The sequence below is a fragment of the Meles meles genome, chromosome 9 (genome assembly GCF_922984935.1).
Source record: "Meles meles chromosome 9, mMelMel3.1 paternal haplotype, whole genome shotgun sequence".
NCBI classification, from domain to species: Eukaryota; Metazoa; Chordata; class Mammalia; order Carnivora; family Mustelidae; genus Meles; species Meles meles.
The window spans coordinates 3,318,591-3,339,530 of NC_060074.1; the positions used below are offsets into that span (position 1 = coordinate 3,318,591).

Below are 20,940 nucleotides of genomic sequence, written 5' to 3' on the forward strand. Positions count from 1 at the left end.
TGCCCGAGGGGCCCCGCCCGGCGCGGGCAGCTGCGGGGGTGCGGGTGCGGGGACAGGGCCGGGTCCCCGTGCAGGCCCTTCTCCACCGCGCTCCCCTGGCGCCCTCGCGGTCAACACCCTCGGGGAAGGGGGAGCGAGAGTCTCCGGACAGACCCAGTGACAGGCCCGGGACCGCCTGCGGGGCGGGAGGACTGAAGGCGCCGGATCCCGCAGGTGAAAACAGGAAAACCGCCTCCACCCTGCGGCCGCCCGTGCCTCCCCCTTAACCGAAGCCTGCGGTGCTCTGACACGTCCCCAGAGCCCGCTGCGGATACTAATGGGGGCTTCTCGCCTTCCGGGGTCCTAGTTATTCCCCACGCCCCTGTAATTTTAAGTGGGAAGGTGAAAAATTGGAAACGCCTTATTTCTCCTCCTCGCAGACAGGTGGATTAATTCCGCTTAAGGCAGGAACACGGTGCATTTTGCTTCTCCCACACACCTTCAGGACCACAGGCATTTCCTTTTTGACCCAAATATTTAATAAACAGATAAAAACCTCGCCCGGTAGTTGTGCGAAGAGCCTTAAAGCGTCGAGGTTCGGGTAAAATTGCTGCCTAGATACTCGTGCGTCCTTGGGTAGGTCACATCTGCCCCAGCCTCAGTTTCCTCGCGTGTAAAAGGAGATGGTTGGATAGTATGGTGGCCAGGTTTCCCCTTCACTGTTCTAGAAGTTAAGGATTTTGTGGAAATCTAACCTCTTCAATATAGAGGAATAACAAACAGCTGGCTGCCAGCCGAGGTGTATTTAGTAGACTTTTGGGGTCCCCCGAGCATCCCTTCCCTGGGGACATGGGGAACTGGCCCACTGAAGGCGCATGCATCATTGATGGCCTTGCTAAGTAAAGGGAAAGGACAGGAACCCTAGTCATTAAGACTGGCTTTTGACACCTTAAGCAGCTGGCCATTAGCAGACATCACGATATTCTCAGTTATTTTGATATCCAGATGGCCTGTGTTCATCGCAGGTTGAAGTAGAATTTAGGATTGCTTAAGAGCAGGCTGGGACATTGCTGTTGAGCCCAGAGCAAGACACCGGGTGAGTAGGAGAGAGGATCACATTTCAATAATGCATTAAAGCTACTAAACATGTTTCCAGTAATTTATTTCTAAGGCCCTTTGTGTTTCTGTATGGATGAGGCCGACTAAACCATAGAGTAGAGCAACAGCAAGGTTTGCACGTTGGGTGGTGGGAGGCCTGGACCCCCTAGTCGGCCTGGATTGCTGACAGTAAGAAGGCACTTTCTGAGCACTTACTATGTCCAAAACACCATCTTACACACTTAATTTCTAAGTCTCTGTGAGAGAAGTCTTTCCCCCGCACTGAAAATGATGAAAAGGAAGCAGCGCAGAGTTAAAGAATTTACACAAACCACATCATCAGTGAGAGTTAGATGGACCCCATGTCTCTGGCTTCAAAGCCTAGGAAATTTCCACACGGTGTTCCTCCTTATTCAGGACCTATTGGGCCTCATTACCCAAGCAGATTCCCTCCTTCACTTTTTGACTTTGAAAATTAACTACCTTTCAGGGTACATATATTACGTATGTTCATATCTATGTAAGATAATCGGTAATTTGCATTGCATGCACATTTGTGCATATATACCTATTTGTTCTCATCATTTTTAGGTTGAAGGCAAGTATAAGAAAAATGAAAATAACCAAAGATATATTTAGTATTAGGCCAACAGGTTTTTTTGGTTTTCTTTTTTTGATATCCAGGAAATCTTGATTTAGCAATCACGTTGTAGGTGAAAGGGAGATAAGCAATAAATGTAAATATGTCTGTTAGCCATCTTGGTGCATTGTCTTGGGAAGAGTCAAGATACAGTAAGTGAAAAGAGGAAATAGGAAAAGATACTTAGATGCATGTACTGTAACATGCACGCAGGCCCGTGTACACCTCATCGTCCCGAAACCGTTGACCTCGACTGCGTGAAGGAAGTAGGATGGGCTGGGATGAAAGGAGGATGCTTTTACTTTTTTCCTTATGAAGTTATGCTTGGACTTGTTTTCTAAGGGTCTGCGTTAGCCTGATTTGTTGCCCTAAATCCCAAACGACACATTTACATAGTCATTAGCCCTGTTGTTGATTTCAGTAACATTTCTTTCCTAGCTGCTTTTGCCTCTCTATACTTAAAAGACAGTTATTTACTATTTTGTAAAATGGCACTATCTTAATTTAGATGACCGGGAAACTTTAGGAAACTATCAGAGTCCTTTGTTAAGGCAATGATTTCCTGGTGCAGAGCCCCAAGGAAAAAGCCAAACCCAAACAAAATAACCTAAATGTGAAACACCTAAACCTCGAGCCTGTATATCAGTATGTATTTGCTATAGATGCTGCAACTCGTCTTGCTAGTTTCTGGGTCTAAGTAGGTCCCAGTAGGCCCACACCCCTACCTTAGCACCAACAAAAACCACCCAGAGTGTTGTATTAAAAGTAGCCTCCATCTGCCTTGGTCCAAGGTAATGTAAATGCGGCTGAGTCGAGGACGTGCAGAGGGGTGTCTGAGGCTTGGAAATGTGAATGAGAACACCGCATTACCTTAGGACCTGGCGGTCCTGCTGCATTTGAGGGAAGATGGAATGAAATGTAGGCTCAGAAAAAAACCTTATTCCAGAGGTAAGAAAGAGGATTGGGTAAAGGAGGGCTGAGACACCTTTTTTGACATTTGTTTTCATGTGTGTTTGGGAAGGGAAGACAAATCCAGGGAACATGTTGCAAATAGAAAACAGGAAAGTCCAACTTTTAATAACTCAGGGGAAATCTTTTGATCTGAGACTAAGAGTGGGACTGGGGGAGAGTGGGAGTCTGGCCCTCATGAGTCAGCAGTGGCCAGAGGGAGCTGCGCTATGGCTTTGTGGAGGATAAAAGGAGAACTAGAAAGAGGAACTGATGTTGTTTCAACAAGCCTGATTTATAGGTTAATCATGCCAAGGGAAAGTGAGTAAGGAGCCTGGGGTGGTGGTGAGCTGCCTGTGTGGCTATGTAGAGAGACCTCTGCTGCCCAAACAGCAGCCCTCTGCCCTGCTCACGGTGCCTCAGAGTGGGCCCTGCCGCCCGTGGGGTGCCAAGCTGCGGAGGACGTCTGGAATCCAGAACAGTGGAGGAGCGGGTCCCTGGGAGCCATGTGGCAAATTCTTGTCTCGTACCTGCACTAGGTACTTTTAGGGACCAGATTGAGAGAACAGGCTTGGGCCCGAAGTAAACAAGGTGTCTCTTAACAGAGCGAAGTCTGGAGCCCTTGCCCTAAGCATTAAGCAGAACCATACAAAGAGACACGCACACCGTCCACGATTTAACAGAATGCACTGTTCTGGTCCAGCACAGTCAAGCTTCTGTGTGTGGCTGACAGGGAGCTAACAGGGAGGGCCTTCTTGATTCTGTTTCAAAATAAGTTCGGCGAAGCTGGGTTTAATGAACCAGTGAAACTCAAATTCACCTTTATGGGAGAATTTGGAAGTTTGAATAAAAGATTTTATTGTTATGCTTTCAGAGGGTAAAAATGACACACATTTTAACTTGCTGTATAATCAGGTTCCTTATGTTTTGAAGGCATGACATCTTTTTAAAAATTATTTTTTATTGAAGTATAGTTAACATACAATGTTACATTAGTTTCAGGTCCATAGCATAGTGATTCAACACGTCTATACGTTACGCAATGGTTACTACAGTAAGTACTAGTTACCATGTGTCACCCTACGAAGTTGTTGCAATGTTATTGACTGTACTCCCCATGCTATACTTTTCATCCCCTGACTTCACAGGAATTTGTACCTCCCAATCCCTAACCCTTCAACATGCCTCCCCTGTGGCAACCACCAGTTCTCCGTACGTATAAGTCTGATTCTGTTTTTTCGTTTGTTCCTTCCTTTCGTGTTTTAGATGCCACATGTAAGTGAGATCATATGGTATGTGTCTTCTTGTTGGGCTTACTGCAGTTAGTATAACACCCTCGGGGTCCATTCATGTTGTTGCGAATGGCAAGATTTCATTCTTGTGGCTGAGTGATGGTCCGTTGTGTGTATGGACACCACCTCTTCCTCATCCGCTCATCTGGTGGTGGACATGCGGTTGCTTCTGCAACTTGGCTGTTGTAGGTAATGCTGCAGTAAACAGAGATGCGTGTATATTTTGAATCTGGTTTTCATTATCTTTGGGTAAATACCCAGCAATGGAATTACTGGATCCTGTGGTAATTCCATTTTAAATTTTTCGAGGAATCTCCGTAGTGTTTTTCATAGTGTCTGCACCAATTTATATCTCATCAGCAGTGCACAGGGGTTCTCTCGCTATCGTGAAGATACACAACCCTTTAAGGGTCTCTCAAAGCCCTTGTAACAGTCCTTTCAGTTGTCTCTACAGGTAAGTGGGGTCAGCCCAAGGAAAGGCAGACTTCAATTTAGCAACTCCCCATGACTTTTCAAAAGCTCCAGGATCGAGGGTGTCCTGATTGTAACTCAAATGCCCTGCTTTTTAAATTTTTTAAAGGATTTTATTTATTTGAGAGAGAGAGAGAGCATGATCCGGGGGAGGGGCAGAGGGAGAGAGGAGCAGGCTCCCCGCTGAGCAGGGAGCACAGCCACAAGCTGGATCTCAGGAGGCTGGAATCATGACCTGAGCTGAAGGCAGATGCTTTCCCTTAATGGACTGAGCCACCCAAGAGCCCCATCAAATTCCTTGGTTTTAAAATAATGCCTCTTCTGTATTTTAAAAGGGATAAATGCTCATTGAAGGAAAATCCAGCAAAGTAAAAGAAAAAATTAAAGTAACGCCTAACTTCCCAGGGATAGCCCTACTGACATGTTGTTACTATTTTCCTCAGGTTTTTTACAAAACATACTTCATGTGAAGTACATAAACTTGCAGGTACAACTCTTGCAGTACACGGGGGTTTGTGTCCTGCAGTGCGATGCAGAGTAGATCATGAGCGTTTCTCCGTATTCTCTTAACGCCAGTCTGTTGAGTTCTGTTCTGCTCTCGTTGGATGTGCTGCGCTTTATTTAACTTTATGTAACTGCTCCTGTCACTGATTGCCTCCTGTGCTTCAGTTTGGTTATTATGAAAAGTGCTGAAATGAACATCCTTATACTTAAATTGTTGCGTTCTAGAAAGGTTTTGCTCTTCTCAGTTAACGAGAGCCCCTGTCGGTCTTCATCCTGACCAGCACTGAATATTTTCATTTTCAAAAGCATTGGTGTGGCACGTGTGTATTTGTACTTTAATGGGCTCGGCGATCAGTCTTTTTCTGAAAGAAACCGATAGCTCATGTCAGCTGTCTATTGGAGTTCTAACAGTACAAGAAACAATTTGGGTTGCATATACTGGAATGTGCGTAGGATATAAAGTATTGTTTTAGATGCTAGCATCTAGGGGATATAAATAAAAGTCAGAGACAGGAGCTCATGTGCTTAAATTACTTTAAGTCTTGAGGTCTATATTTTGATCTAAATTATAAATTCATAAAAGATGTGCCTGAGCACCTCTAAATTTTTGTTTAAAATGCCTTGTCTTGGGGCGCCTGGGTGGCTCAGTGGGTTAGGCCTCTGTCTTCAGCTCAGGTCATGATCTCAGGGTCCTGGGAAGGAGCCCTGAGTAGGGCTCTCTGCTCAGCAGGGAGCCTGCTTACCGCCCCCGCCCCCGCCTGCCTCTCTGGGTACTTGTGATCTCTGTCTGTCGAGTAAATAAGTAGAATCTTAAAAAAAAAAAAAAAAAAAAAAAAAAAAAAAGCCTTGTCTTATGGGTAGTTTTTGCTTTCCTTAGTCTTCTTAACTTCCCCAGTGTCTTAGCAGTGTTGGAAGAGCCAGGTAATAACACCAGTCATTTACTGAATAAGCTTTTATCAAATACCCATTATAAATATAACATCGTTTTTCATTTGTATGCCCACATGCACAGAAGTGCTCTAACGTAATGTTTTATTACTAGTACCTGGAATTGTGCTTTTATTTTTCCTTATAATTCTTATTTTTCCACAATCTGCTTTTCCTGTGTTCCTAGTATTTTTAGATCTTGAACCCATACTCCTATGTTAATATATTTAGAGTCAGCTTTTTTTCTGAAAAGATTTGGGGAAAAAAAAAGGTCTCTATGTATAAAACAGATTCACATAACAAGGTTTAAAAATAAACCAAAAAGCATTTTAATAGAATTATAATTTGTCTTTTTTTTAAACTAATGCATCTTCTCTATAAATTGCTCAAGTGTAGCAAGCAAAGATTTATTGAGAAAAATCTTTCTCTAAAACCGTAAGCAGATCACTTCTTTCAGTATCAACCTTTTAAAAACCTTTTGTTTCATGTTTTGAAAATATAAGTCTGAGATTTTCAATGTTGGCTTCTTGGCAAAGAAACAAAGGTTGCATTTATATTCATTGAAACAGTAAATCATTTCATAATAGAGATTGATAATAGGGAGGTAAGTGTTGACTTGCTGAGGTGGCCAGGTTCCCTGTGGCCTGGGCTGGGGCCGGCCGGGTTCCACCTGCTCACTTGCTCGCTTTCTCTCTCTCTCTCTCTCTCTCTCTCTCTCTCTCTCTCTCACCCTGTGCCTCTTCTGGTGCCTGGAAGCTGTGTGAAGACACTGTTCAGTGTCAGTCGATTCTCCAGGCTCTCACATGGGACTAGCTGCGCATGTAGGGTTCCCTGTCTGAGAAAAGCAAAGAAGAATGACATTTACATTTGAAACTGAGCAGGCAGCTTCTGGGTGACATGTATTTAGCTTCCGGAGACTTGTGGGAAAGACTGCACGCCCCCGCCCCCCGCCCCTCAGGTGGGAACCCGTGGCCCGGAGGACCCGAGGGGCCTGGACTGCACGCCGGCCGCTGCGGCTGGAGGGGAGTGACAGGAGCGCTCTGGATGGGCCTGTCTCAGGAGACAGTTGTCGGTGTGCCAGACTGCAACACAGGAGTCCCTCTTGTTTAGAAGTGATGCTCCCCGCCCAGCCGATCTCGGGGTTGTGAGCTTGAGTCCTACGTTGCGTAGAGATAACTTGAAATAAAATCTTAAAAAATAAATAAAAGGTAGGCACTCTGTGGTGCTACTGGGGCTCCAGCCCTGCTCGCAGGGTGGCTCAGAGGGAGCCGCTGCCAGGCTCCAGCGGCTGCCAGCCCGTGAGGGACCCTCTTTCTCCTGTGCTTGTGCTCAGCCTCCTGCACTGTGTTTCCTTTCTGGCTGGTGCCCGTGGCTCAGGGAGGGGCTGTGCGGAGTCGCATGCACAGAGCTCCCGTGGCCGGTCCACTGCAGGCCCCTAGGCCCCGTCCCAACGGGTAAAGCAGCGCGAGCACCTGCCCGTCCTCTGGCTCCCGCTTGAGCACCCACTGCATTCCGCTCCTGTTGGTGAAGCTCACGGGATTGAAGTAGTTTAAAACAAAATTCTGTTCATGCTGTGATTTGAGCTGCTCACTGACTCCTCACGCTGGGCTTGTGAGTAAATGCGTCGAAGGAAGCCGGGTTCCAGCTCCTGGCCCAGCCCTTCCCCTGGAACCCAAAGCAAACAAATAGGAATTTGCTTCCATGATGCTCGCCAAGGTCTAAGGATCTAAATGACCAATTTTTGAATCATATTTCGTGTGTCTTCCACAAAGTGAAAGTGAAAATCCACGTGGCTCACTGCTGAGCCACATTTAGGATTAAAGACTATTTCCTCCCCCACAACCACACCCTGGAGAGATGAGAGTAACTGGTTCCTTCTGCTCTCTTAGTGTGTGGAGGGTAATACACTGGATTTCAGCCCTGTTCCTCACAGTTATTATGTTATAAATATAATTAAAATGTTCCTACAGGTGGCTCTATTCTAAATGAATAGGTATTTCTGGCCTGGAGATACCTGATTTTCAATCCAGTCCCTAAAGAACACTGTGTCCTCCTGGGAGCCGGCGTGCTGCTCCCCCTCCCTGCCCCCCCCGAAAGAAACTAGGCTGACTGTGCAGAAATCCACAGGAACGAGAATTCACTCTTGCTCTCTCTAAAATAAATAAATCTTTATGAAAAAACGAAAAATGCTTTTTCACGCATTATTTCGTTTAAGCCTTGGAAACCCTGTTGGGTTTGTGTTTTGATCCCCATGTTATAGTGAGTTAAGCGAGGCTCAGAGAAGCACGGATACGTCGAAGCCAGGAGAGCACCCGGAACTTCTCTCTGCACTTCCAAGATTAATCTCTGTCACATTAAACTTCAGTAAAACATCCATCAGGCTCCAGTATACGCCATCAGGTGCTTGTCAAAAATAACCTTAATTGTGAGCTTAGAAGAGTAAAGGGAATATGCTTAGTACCAGATCCCTCACTCAAGTAGTTTATAATCTAGTCGGGGAGACAGGAAATACCTATAAAAACAATAAAATCATCCACAAGTCTTGCCACTGCTCAGGTATGAGAGTAATCAGAGGGGTTTCTTTTATTTCCAGATGTTAATAAAAGATTGCATTAAATGCAATTCATAGAGACTATCTAAAGCAATTCTAGGGTCACCTGGGACCCTGGCTCAGTCAGTTAAGCCTCTACCTTCAGCTCAGGTCATGACCTCAGGGTCCTGGGATTGAGCCCCGCATCGGGTTTTCTGCTTAGCAGGGAGCCTGCCCCCCCACCCCGCCTGCCTCTCTGCCTGCTTGTGATCGCGTTCTCTCTCTCTCTGTGTCAAATAAATAAATAAAATCTTAAAAAAAAAAGATCAGTACACTCATATGAAAGATCAAATGTTAGGAAACCCTTAGGGATTACTGTAGTAAAATATTGCCATTCTGTTCTCCACACTGAAGCTATAATGATCTTCGTAAAATACAAACGTGGCCATTGTATTCTAATTCTCCGCGGGGGCTCTCGGTTGCACTCAGAATGAGTAATTCCAGCAAGTTCCCACCCTAGATCAGGTGCTGTAAGAGTTCGGCATTACGCTTTTTCATCCCCCCGCCCCAGCTACCCACATGGACAAGTATTACTAAATCCCTCATTTTGTAGGTGAGGAGACTAAGAGAAGTAGCTTCCTCCAGGCCACACAACTAGTCCCTCACAGAGCCGGATTCCAGTTGCCGCCAGTCTCTCATCCCCTACCCAGCCACCCCTTCAGAGCATGCAGAAGGCCCTTCTGGCTCAGGCCCTCCCCTGCGCCGCCTCTCGTGGGCCACTCTCGCGTCCTCGGAGACCCCGTCACGGCCCCCGAGAGACGCCGTGTCAGCCGTGCTTGCTCCTGCTTTCCCGGACAGCACGGCGCACTGTGGCTCTGGGCGCCCCCTCTCACCGCCGGACTGGACGGCAAGGACTTGGTCTTCCCCTTTGGAATTACTGGTCACCAAACACGCATCCCATCCAGTGGCTGGTGCTAGGTTTATATTTGTTGGGTTAAAGAACCTCTTCAATTTTCAGTAGAAGTCTCTGACGTGGCCGTCTGTGTCCTCTCCTGTCACCCCTCGGTTGACCTGTAGGGCCTGTGATCTATTGCTGTGCGCTACCCACGTGGCCCCCAGCCTCTCCTGTTGTCTCTTCTTTCCCCGTCGTGGAGTAGTTTTCCCATTCAGCTTTGCCCAAGGCAAACCGTACACATCTTTCGGGGTGCAAGTTAAGTCCTCCATTCTCTTGACAACATCTGTCTGAGGTTCGGGCTCTCGGCTCGAAGCTCCAGAAGCACCGCGTGGCCTGCAACTTTTCCTCCTAATTACTCTGTGCTCCGTAGCTTCTGTTACTCTTGTCCCTTGCCATTGAAATCCTCCTGGTGTTGTGGGGTCATCTTGTCAACTATAAAGCAAGCCTTTGAGGCCCAAGACCATGTTTTGGACATCCCTATCCAGTAGCTACACGGTGCCTTGAGACACAGCCCTGCACAGATTGTCTGGGTTTGAGCGCTGGCTTGGCTCCTGGCTCCCTACTCACGCTGGGCTCATCATTTTCCTTCTCTGGGCTCGCTGGCCTCATTGTAAAGTTGGGAAAGTAATCTGACCCCAGAGAACTGCTGAGATGATTAAATGAGTTAATACATTTTAAACCTATAGCAGCTATTACGTAAGCCTCGTTGGGTTGCAGTTCGTTCGTAGTAACTGTGAGGCTAACGTAGCCCACTGAGCCCTTATTAAAATACAAATATGTCATCAAGATGGCCAGCCACTGTATGAGTCATTGTTTATCACCCAGCAGACAGGCTTTGCTATGAGCCGGGGAAAGGGCCACCAAGAATAAGAGGGAGGCACTTTGTTGGCTGCCGCTGTGGGGAACAGTGAGTGACGGGAGGGCTCAAGCTGGTCCTTGGAGGATCTGTCTGGGCTGACAGGACTAGAACCAATGTGGCTCTTTTACAACTTGGTTTAGCCCTAGGGGAGCCGTGTCAAAGTGCTCCAAAAGGAAGAGGAAGATTCCAAAATAGTCTTTCACCTCTGTAGACCTCAATGCTCTTGTAGCTTGTGTAACTATTATAAACCAGCCTTGTGCTTCTTTTTCATGACGTTGGCTAAAGGTCCAGCAGATGCTCAAGCAGTCATTGTGGGGAAAAGACCTGCTGGAATTGACGTTGAATGCTAAATAAACCTCAGAGGGAAGCTCTTTCTGGAAAATATGGGGGGTGAACGCAATGTTCAAGATGCAGTGGCCGAAAACCAGGACTGTCGGTCTTGTTTGGGTGGTTTCTCTGCTCTGTTCCGCTGATACAGTGCAGGAGTAGTTAGAGACCTGCCCCGACGCTCACATCGCGTAAAGGCCTAGAGAATGGTCGGTGACAGTTGACAACATAGAGCTGGCTCTCGGGGTTCCAAGTGTGGATTTTCTCATTTTGCAGCCTCTGTACTGGTCTCTGAGCAACATCGAGCTGTGACGGAAGTGGGGCCGAGGGGGGTTTGGCCTTTCTGTGTTAGCCGGGCGCAGCTTCCTCTCCACCACCGAGAGTCATGTTGCTGCCTCGTTACAGCGTTTGTGAATCTGGCCTTTGGCGATTGCCACTCCAAACGATATATTCAGGGTTAAGGTGTTTTTCCCCTGAAAAGCTGAATCCAGTTCCATACTCACTTATTTGTTGATCCCTCAGTATATGTTTGAGCGGTTTCCAGTGAAACGCGTACTGATGGTAGCTATCAGTTTTAGCAAGAATTATTTCATCACCGTCATCAGTAATTCAGAAATACCTGCTGATTGAATGACTCAGTGTAAGTACTGATGGAACGTCTTTCCGCGCTTAGAAGGCTGTGTTCTGTTTTCCCAGTGACGGTGTTGGTTACTATCATTAGAGAGTGCTCGGTGAAAAAAATTTTGGCTTTTCTAATAAATAAAAGCCCTTCTTATCCAAGTAGTATTAACTGTAAATCTACAGTACAGATTTCCCAGAGAAGTACATAAATTTAATTCTGTGTCTGAATTGAAATGTCTTCTCTCAGACAACTATCATATGATCTCCCTGATATGAGGACATGGAGAAGCAACATGGGGGGGTAGGAGATAGGAGAAGAATAAATGAAACAAGATGGGATTGGGAGGGAGACAAACCATAAATGACTCTTAATCTCACAAAACAAACTGGGGGTTGCTGCGGGGAGGTGGGATTGGGGGAGGGGGAGCGGGCTATGGACATTGGGGAGGGGAAGCGAACCATAAGAGACTATGGACTCTGAAAAACAACCTGAGGGTTTTGAAGGGTCAGGGGTGGGAGGTTGGGGCAACCTGAGGGTTTTGAAGGGTCAGGGGTGGGAGGTTGGGGGAACAGGTGGTGGGTAATGGAGAGGGCACGTTTTGCATGGAGCACTGGGTGTTGTGCAAAAAAAAAAAAAAAAAAAGAATGAATACTGTTACGCTGAAAAAATAAATGAGAAATGTCTTCTCTCCTTTTTAGAAGTTGCTTTAAAAAAATATATATATATATAAAAGGCTCAGAGGTTTAAACAAAATGTTAGCTGAATGGGTTCATATTATTAGACTACTTAATAAACAGTACCTCCCCTTGGGGTAAACAGATGAAGTACTTCATCCAGCATATAAATATTTTTATTGCTCTTTATACTTGCTCTATCAGTCCTTATGGCAAATGAAATGTAATCTGATAAGTCACCCAAAACATGCCCTACTTTGGGGCATATTTTAATTTTATTAAAATACAGAGTTTGTTTTGGCTCATTTGCTTCTCTTTGTCCCTGATCCCATGATTGGCACAGATGACTGCATTTGAACTGTATTTTGTTACTGTGTTTTATTTATTTAATTAAATAATTTATTTTTTTTTAAGATTTTATTTATTTATTTGACAGAGAGAGATCACAAGTAGGCAGAGAGGCAGGCGGGGGGGGGGGGGGAAGCAGACACCCTGCTGAGCAGAGAGCCCCATGTGGGTCTTGATCCCAGGACCCTGAGATCATGACCTGAGCTGAAGGCAGCAGCTTAACCCACTGAGCCACGCAGGCGCCCCTGTAACTGTGTTTTAAATGCGATTGTTTTAGTTCCTTTTCCTCAAAATCAAAATATAACCTGAAAATATTAAGTCTAAGCATTAGTGTCCTGAACTGAAACTGAAGGTTTTTGTTTGTATTTTTAAAATTAAAATTCTTATAAGAGTTACTGGATGGACATTTGTACAAAGGTACTGCTTGTTATAGAACGTTCCAGTAACTTTGCGTTTGTTGATACTTAGAGAACTACTTAACTCCTGCACTCGTGGAGCAAGAGAACTTTTTCATGGGCTTATGATCATCAAAAATGGTTTGAATAAGATGGTGAGGGAAGAACGGTCGGGGAGAAAGTGGTTCATCAGTTGAAATCGACGGTCGAGTGTAAGGTATTTTGCAGCTTTGAATGAGCATTTGAGCATCAGTTCTCAGCATCCCTTGGACAAACTAGAGACTTACGCCCCTTTAAAAGGACTTGGTGTCCTTCTGTGACCTACTCGTTAAAGACTCAGTGGCTGATCTATGGAGGATGATTACTTAAAGCCCACCTGATTGGATTTCAGGTCAGAATTCATTGTGTACAATTCTGAAAACTATTTTTCGTCTGGGATAGAAGGGCATGGTAGCTGCTTTTAACTATTGTCTTCTGTAGAGGTAAAGCTCCTAAGACGGCATATTTCCTTTTTAGTCTTGAGTTTTATTTTTTAAAGCAGAGAGAGGCATGCACCATTTTTTAAAAAGAAGAACAAGCTTAAAAAGCTTGTTTAAAAGTAAAACAACAACCAGCGTCTACCCCATCGCTCACGTCCGCTGTCGGAGGCAACTGCTTCCTCTGCATTTTGGGCTGCCATTGTGATACTCGCCTGTGTATTTTGAAATAGAACGCCTGTATTCTTAACACCTTCTTTTGAGTAAAAGCATTAGCTACTGTCCTCTCACCGTGGAAGATACAGAGTTAACTCTTCTCTGCTGCCCCAACTCTGGGTACTGCCCAGGCCCCTCCTTCCACATCTTCCCAGTGTGTTGATGGGCAGTTTCGGAGGTTTCGGAGTCACTCTTTGCATTGGTGTACGACTGTGTAGTCACAGCTGAGACTTGGAGCAAACTCTGATTATTTTCTTTTCCTTGCAACCTTTTGTTTTCCTGTAATGTCGTGCTTACTTCACTTTCCCTGTACTTAACACTAATTCACCCCTAAACTCCTCATCATCTGCGTTTCCTCCTGGGACATTCTGATGTACTGTTCCTGTCGGCATCATCTTGCTGTCAGAGGCCCTCTGGGAGCCTCCCACCTGCCTCCCGCTCCACCTGCTGCCCTGGGGCTCTGGTGCGGCTGTCACGCGGGACCTGCAGTCACCAGCGTGCCTGTGTCCCTTTGCCTCTCTCCCACGTCAGGTCTTTTGTGTCCTTTATCCCTGTCTTTCTCTTGATTTCGTCCCTTGCTTAGTGGCAACCTGAGAAAGGGCAAAGAAGAGGTACGTTTCTTGAGAAATCCCACAGGTAAATGTCTTCATTTCACCTACGAGCTTGAATACGATTTGGCTGCCCGTAGCTCCCACCGTTGTTGAGAAGTCTGAAGCCGTCTCTGCTTCCTGATCCGTAGTACGTGACACGGTTTCTCTCTGAAGCTTTGCGGGGTCATGTCCGTGGCCCACTGTTCTGAAATCTCCACGATGTGCTTCCCCCTGGGCCTGTTTTAGTCTCTGGCTGGGCACCCAGTGCATCATCTCAGTCAGATAATTCATAGCTCTCAGTTCTGAGAAACTTTTTTGGATTAAAAAATTTTCCCTTCTTGGAGTTCCAATTTTTAGACAGTTGACTTTCTGGATGACCCTATATTTGCCTTATCCTTTTTCTCCTATTTTCATGTCTTCTTTTTTTCTTCTTATTTTAAGGTCTTAAGTTTCATTCTTAGTTTCATTAAACTTTTCTTTCTTTCCAAAAAAAGAAAAGAAAAAAAATGATATACCCATTGAACACATCCATATGTTAAAGACTCAGATCAAAAAATCATAAAATTCTCAGTGCCCTAGTAGTATGTAGTCACTACTTTCCCCAAGGGAGCTACTATTTTAAAAACGAAGCGTTTTGTTTTGAGATAGCTGTGGATTCACGTACAGTGGTAGGAAATAATCCTGACGGCCCATGCATCCCGTGCTCACTTTTCCCCAGGGGTCACATCTTGCACACGTTAGTACAACACCACAACCAGGATGCTGACACGAATGTGGTCAAGATATAGGACAGTTTATCACCCCCTGAATTTCTCAGGTCTCCCTCCTGTGGCTGCCACCGCTTTCCTCCTGCCTCTGCTCTCTACGGACCCCCCTGCAATCCCTTACGCACTCTCCGTTTCAGTAATTTTGTCGTTCCAAGAATGATACATGAGTGGAGTCATACAGTGTGTAATCTTTTAAGATTGGCCTTTTTTCATTCTTCACAGCTCTCTGGAGATCTATTCAGGTGACCGTATGCACCAGTGGTCTGTTCCCCTTTATTGCTGTGTGGTAGTCCGTGGCCTGGATGTGCCGCAACTTGTAGAACGTCTGTCCGCTGAAGGACATCTGGTTCTTTCCAGTTTGGGGTATCACAGATAAAGCTGTTAACGGGATTTGTGTCTTGTTTTTTGTGTGAAATGCTTTCATTTCTCAGATATAAATGCCCAGAAGTGCAATTGCTGGGTCATATGGTCGTCACGGTTTCGATGGTTAAGAAACTGCCAAACTGCTTTCCAGAGTGGCTCTACCGTTTTGTGTCCCCACCAGCAGTGTGTGAGTGAGCTGGTTTCTTCCTCTCCTTTTCAGAATTTGGTCTTGTCACTATTTTTACTTTAGCTGTTGTTACACATGTGTAGTGGAATGTTTTTAATTCAATTTACATTTCCCTAATGGGTAATGACAAGGGACATCTTTTCCTATGTTTATTTGCATCTGTATATCCTGTATCTCCTCTTTGGTGAAATGTCTTGTGTCCATTTTCTAATTGGATTGTTTGGATTTTTTTTTTTTTTTTGACTGTTGAGTTTTGAGAATTCTTTACATGTTCTAGATACTGGTCCTTTGTTGAATGTGTCTTGCAAACATTTTCTCCTATTATAATTTGTCTTTTCATTCTCTTAGTAGAGACTTTTATAGAACAAGATTTTTAATTTTGATGAAGTCTGATTTAGCAATTTTTCCTTTTATGAATCATGCATTTGGTATTAAGTCTAAGAACTCTTTGTTAGCACTAGAGCCTAAAGATTTTCTCCTAGGTTTTTTTTTTTTTTTCTTAAAGTTATGTATTTTTACATTTTACATTTAAATCCACGCCCATTTTGAGTTGATGTTCATATAATATTCATATAAGGTGTAGACTTAGATTGACATTCATATTTTGCCTTTTGATATCTAATTGCTCTGGTACCATTTGTTGAAAAGGTTATCTTCCCTCATTAAATTGTTTTTGCGGGCGCCTGGCTGACTCAGTTGGTTAAGTGACTGCCTACAACTCAAGTCATGATCCTGGAGTCCCGGGATCGAGTCCTACATCCAGCTCCCTGCTTGGCAGGGAGTCTGCTTCTCCCACTGACCTTTCTCCACTCATGTTCTCTCTCATTCTCTCTCTCTCAAATAAATAAATAAAATCTTTGAAAAAATTAAATGAATAGTTTTTGCATCTTTGTGAAATATCGTCTTGACATATTTATGTAGATGGATTTCCGGGCTCTGTGCTCTGTTCCGTTGGTCAGTGCGTCTGTTCTTCTGCCCGTGCCACGTAGTTGTGATTGTTCTGCAGCTGAAATCAATCTTCTTCTTCAAAATTGCTTTAGCTGTTCCTGTTCCCTTTTTTCCATAGATTCTTCACAGGGAATAATCTTCTCTGTAGCTACAAAAATGTCTTGTTCAGATTTTGGTAGGGATTTTGTTAAACCTGTGCATAAATTTAAGGAGAACTGAAATCTTTGCTGTGTTGAATGTTCTGATTCATGAACATCATTTGTCTCTCCTTTTTTTTCTTTTAAGTGGGCTCCACGCTGGGCCCAATGCAGGGCTTGAACTCATGACCCTGAGATCAAGACCTGATCTGAGATGAAGAGTCAGATGCTTCACCGACTGAGCCAACCACACGCCCTGTTCATTTATTTGGTTTTTTATTTCTTTCATCAGCATGTGGTAGCTTTCAGCGTATAGTCCTTCGCATTAACTTATATTTAAATATTTCTTCTTTCTAGTAGATTTTGTAGATTTCCTATGCAGACCATGTCAGCTGCAAAGAGACACCATTTCTTTCTTTCTTTTTGATTTGTATACCTTTTGTTTTCTTTTTTGTCCTTACTGAAATGGCTAGAGCTTCCAACACTACATTGCATAAGACTGGTAAGACCAGATGGTCTTGCTTGTCCCCTATCTTAGAAAGAAAGCATTAAGTCTTTCTCCACTAAGTGTAATGTTACCTATAGATTTTTGTAGATGATCTTTATCTAACTGAGGAAGTTTCTCTCTATTCCTATTTTTCTGAGACTTCATGAATGAGTGTTTAATTTTGTCAAAATCTTTTCCTGTACTAATTAATAGGATTATGATACTTTTTTTTTGTTAGTTAATATGGTGGATTTATACTGATTGGTTTTCAAATACTATAACCAGCTTTGTATCCTTGGAATAGATCTCAGTTGGTCAAAGTGTACCATTCTTTTTATATATTGCTAAGTTTTCTTTTCTAATATTTTGGTAAGGATTTTTGTGCTTATTTTTGAGTTATTGTTCTATAGCTTTCTGGTGTTTGGGCTGTTTTTCTTATGGATATAAGATTCTGGGTTGACAATTGTATTAGGCCACTTTCTTCTGATGCACATGGTTTCTGATGAGAACTCTGCTATCATTTGAATTGTTTTTCCTATATTGGTAAATTGTGAGTCCTGTCTCATTGCTTTCAAGATTTTTTTTCTTTGTCTTTGGTTTCCAAGTTTGACTATGATGTGTCTTGGTGTGGGTTTCTCTTGTTTGGAGTGCATTCAGCTTCTTGAATCTGTAGGTCTTTTGCCAATTTGAGAAGTTTTCAGCTCTTATTTCTTTGAGTAATTCAGCCCTGCCCTTTTCTTCTCCTTTCAGGACTCTAATGACATGACTGTTCAATCTTTTGTTATAGTCCCATAGGTCCTTAAGGCTCTGCTAATTTTTTTTTCCAGTCTGTTTTCTTTCTGTTGTTCAGATTGTGTAATTTCTACATTCTGTTTTTCAGTTGCCTCGTTTTCCCCCTCTCCTCCATTCTGCTGTAGAGTCCATCCGTTGAATTTATTTTATATTTTGGCTATTGTCTTTTCGAGTTCTAAAATTTCCATTTTGTTTCTCTTTATATATTATATATCTTTCTGGGACTTTCTATTTCTATGCTTCAACTTTCTTCTTTCTTTTCATTTTTTAAGCATGTTTTTAATTGCTTTTTGAAGCATTTTTTGAAGTCTAATTAGTTCTTGGTATGCATTATTTTTTGTTGAAACTTGGCCATTTGAGGTATTATGTTATGAAACTCAGGATCATATTTAAGCCTTCTGTTTTAGCTGTATTTTTCTGACATGCTCTAGAAGGTGAATTGGAGATATTGCCTCATTACAGCTCGTTGGAGGTTGAAGTCCGGGTTCCCCACTCATCCTCTTGAGGGTGAAGGAACTCCTTGTTACTGTAAAGTAGAGATGGGTGTTCTGGCTCACCATTAGGCATCCACTGACACTTCCCTTGCTTGGAGAAATAGTAGTGCCTCATTACTGCTCCCTATGTGGTTTCCACTGATACCACCGTGGGGGTGGGGAGAGGAATCTTGTTATTGCTGGGTGGTGGGAAAAGTCATGAGTCTCTACTAGGCCTATTCTGATACCACCCTGGGTAGAAAAGTAGGGATATCTTGTTACTAGTAGGTGGGGATGTAAGTCCAGGATCCCCCAGTGTTCCCCACTAATGATGTCTTGGGGACATGACCTCATTACCACCTAGCAATGATGAAAGTCCCAGCTCCCTACTTTGTGTTCTCTGATATCACCTCAATTTAGGGGTTGGGGTGCCCTGTGATAGCTTGGTGGAAGTCTAGGATCCCCCTGTAGCCTTTGCTGGTGGGGGTGGGAGTTAAGACACATTATCCCCCAACCCCAAATCCCATTCTGTGCTATTTGGCTGGAGTAGAGCTGGTATTATCTACAGTTTTCTGTTTCTCTAGGCTGCAGTTTTCCACATCCTTTAGCCAGAGAGGACTTTGTGGGGTTTTTGTTTGTTTGTTGTTGTTGTTGTTGTTGTTTGGTTGGGGGTCTTGTATTATTTTGTTTTGTTTTTTGATTTGCACTCATTGGTATTTCCAAGTTCTTTAGCCCCATTCATCCACATGTTGTTCTTTGGGTAGCAATGTCCCTTGCTTGTTATAGTCACATAGATCCTTGAGTTCTGTTAATTTTTTTTTTCCCAGTCTGTTTTCCAGCTGTTTTTTTCCAGCCTTTTCTGTCTACCTTTCAAAGTCTTCTGTATTTGCTTTCTATATAATGTCCAAGATTTTTAGTTGTACTTAGCAGGAGCAGTAGGAAAAAGTGTGTCTACTTAATCTCTTTGGAAGCAAAAATCAACCCTGACTTTTAATACCACAAATTAGTTTTGCTTGCTTTTGTAAGTCCATGTAAATGCAATCGTATGGTATATGTTCTTCTGCTTCTTGCTTTTCTCAGTCCTATTATGTTTGTGAGATTTATCCATATCATTGCATGAAACTGTAATTGTTCCTTTTTAACTGCTATACAGTATTTCGTTGTATGAATATAGCATATTTTATGTATTCTGCTATAGATAGGTTGTTCCCAGTTTTGAGCTATTAAAATTGTTCTGGTGTGAACAGCTTTGTAGATGTCGTTTGTTGAATACATTACTATTTAATACACATCGAGGAGTTGTCATCAGGTAAACCTTCAGGTTTGGTAGCTATTTCCAGTTATCAAAGTAGTGTATCAATTTACATTCCTAACAGCAACCTATGAGAGTTCCAGTTGCTCTACATCCTCACCAACACTTGGTATTATCTGTCCTATTTATTTTAGCCATTTTGGGAATATGTTGTATTATTGCATTCTGTTTTAATTTGCTTTTACTGCTCACTTGACTCAAGCTGAGCATGGTTTTACATGTTTATTTTCCGTTTGCATAAGCTCTTTCGTGAAGTGACTGTTTAAGTCTCTTACTCATTTTTCCTATTAGACTACCTGACATCTTTCTATAGATTTTTAAGAATTCTCTATATATCTGGAGACATTCTTTTGTCAGATATATATAATATTCATCCTTACCAGAATACCTTATTTTACTTTTTGGCTTGACTTTTCCATCTTAATATTGCCTTTTGATGAAAAGAAGTTTTTAATTTTAATGTAGTCCAATTTACTTTTTCTTCCCTAACCCAGAGCAGTCTTACATCCTATTTAGTAAGTCTTCTTCTATGCTAAGATCTTCAAGATATTTTTCTGTTTACAGTCTATCGGGAATTGAGTTTTGCGTATGATGTGAAGTAGAGGATCTGTTTATTGTTGTTGTTGTAAGTAGTGGCCCTCAATTCTTCTTTTACATCATCCCTTACTTTATCATTTATGCTTTTTTTCCCACCAAAAAATTCCATAACTTTTTCATTCAAGCATTCCTTTTCTTCCCCTTCATCCTCCTTCTTCTTGAAAAATAAGTATTATCTTATTTTTGTTTCATAGTTGCATTTCTTTTCCTATTTCTGGAAATAATATATTTAGGAAATATTTTCCTCCTCACACAGCTCCTGTTTTCTCCAGGTTGATTTTTTGGTTTTTTGTTTTGTTTCTGACTTTCATGGAAGGCACTTTATTCGGACATCTTACAGTTCTGGATGGCTGCCCATATTTAGTGGCAAAACTCCATGACTCTGAACTTCCTCGTAGAGTGATTGGGTGGGTGGTTTAGTTGGGGGGGGGGCTTTGGTGTCGAGATCCTCAGAGAAGAACCTTCCAGTTTCCTGCCTGGAGGATGATAGCCTTGCCAGCCTCTGGAAACCTTGTGAGGGAAGTGGGATGGGGGTTCGGGGCAGGGCTAAGGTTTGGAATCAGTACATATATGTTCACTTAATGCCCTGTTTGCAGTACGGTACCCCCACTCTCAACTCCAGCTGTTTCTGTACGACAGCAGAACCTGTTTTATTCTCTCCAGAGGGAAAAACCCTCTAGTTGTCTGGTTCGATGTGTGGAGTAGAGAAGGGCACTGAATGATCCTAGCTGGAGTTCAGGCTTTCAGTCAACTCCGTTAGCAGCGGCCTCCCCTCCTCGCCTCTACACACACACACACACACACACACACACTTACTTGCACTTCAGCCTAGTGTGGCCAACCCATGAGACTTTGAAGGATTCAGAGTAATAAATTCTGTTACTGGCTTTCCCCACTGTCAACAAAGGTTTCAGTTTTCTAAGATCTACTAAGTTATTTACCAACTGTCTAATTATATTCTGGCTTCCAGAACCTTATTGCTCCATTTATGGGCTCTTTAATTCTCCTAGCTTGGATTATGACTTT

The 20,940-nt window shown here is 43.4% G+C and overlaps 1 protein-coding gene across 4 annotated transcripts in view; it reads left to right on the top strand.

Moving 5' to 3' along the window:
• The window catches only part of MFSD6 (major facilitator superfamily domain containing 6), a 73,352-nt gene that overhangs the window by 7,019 nt on the left and 45,393 nt on the right, over nucleotides 1–20,940 (top strand). The window contains exon 1 of one of the 4 annotated variants that reach the window (XM_046018335.1): nucleotides 38–213. The exons of 2 other annotated variants lie outside the window; for them this stretch is intronic. The gene's annotated coding sequence lies outside the window, so the exon portion shown is untranslated. Of the gene's footprint in view, nucleotides 1–37; nucleotides 214–20,940 lie in introns of those variants that run through there. One more of the 4 variants, XM_046018331.1, reaches the window with a different exon arrangement.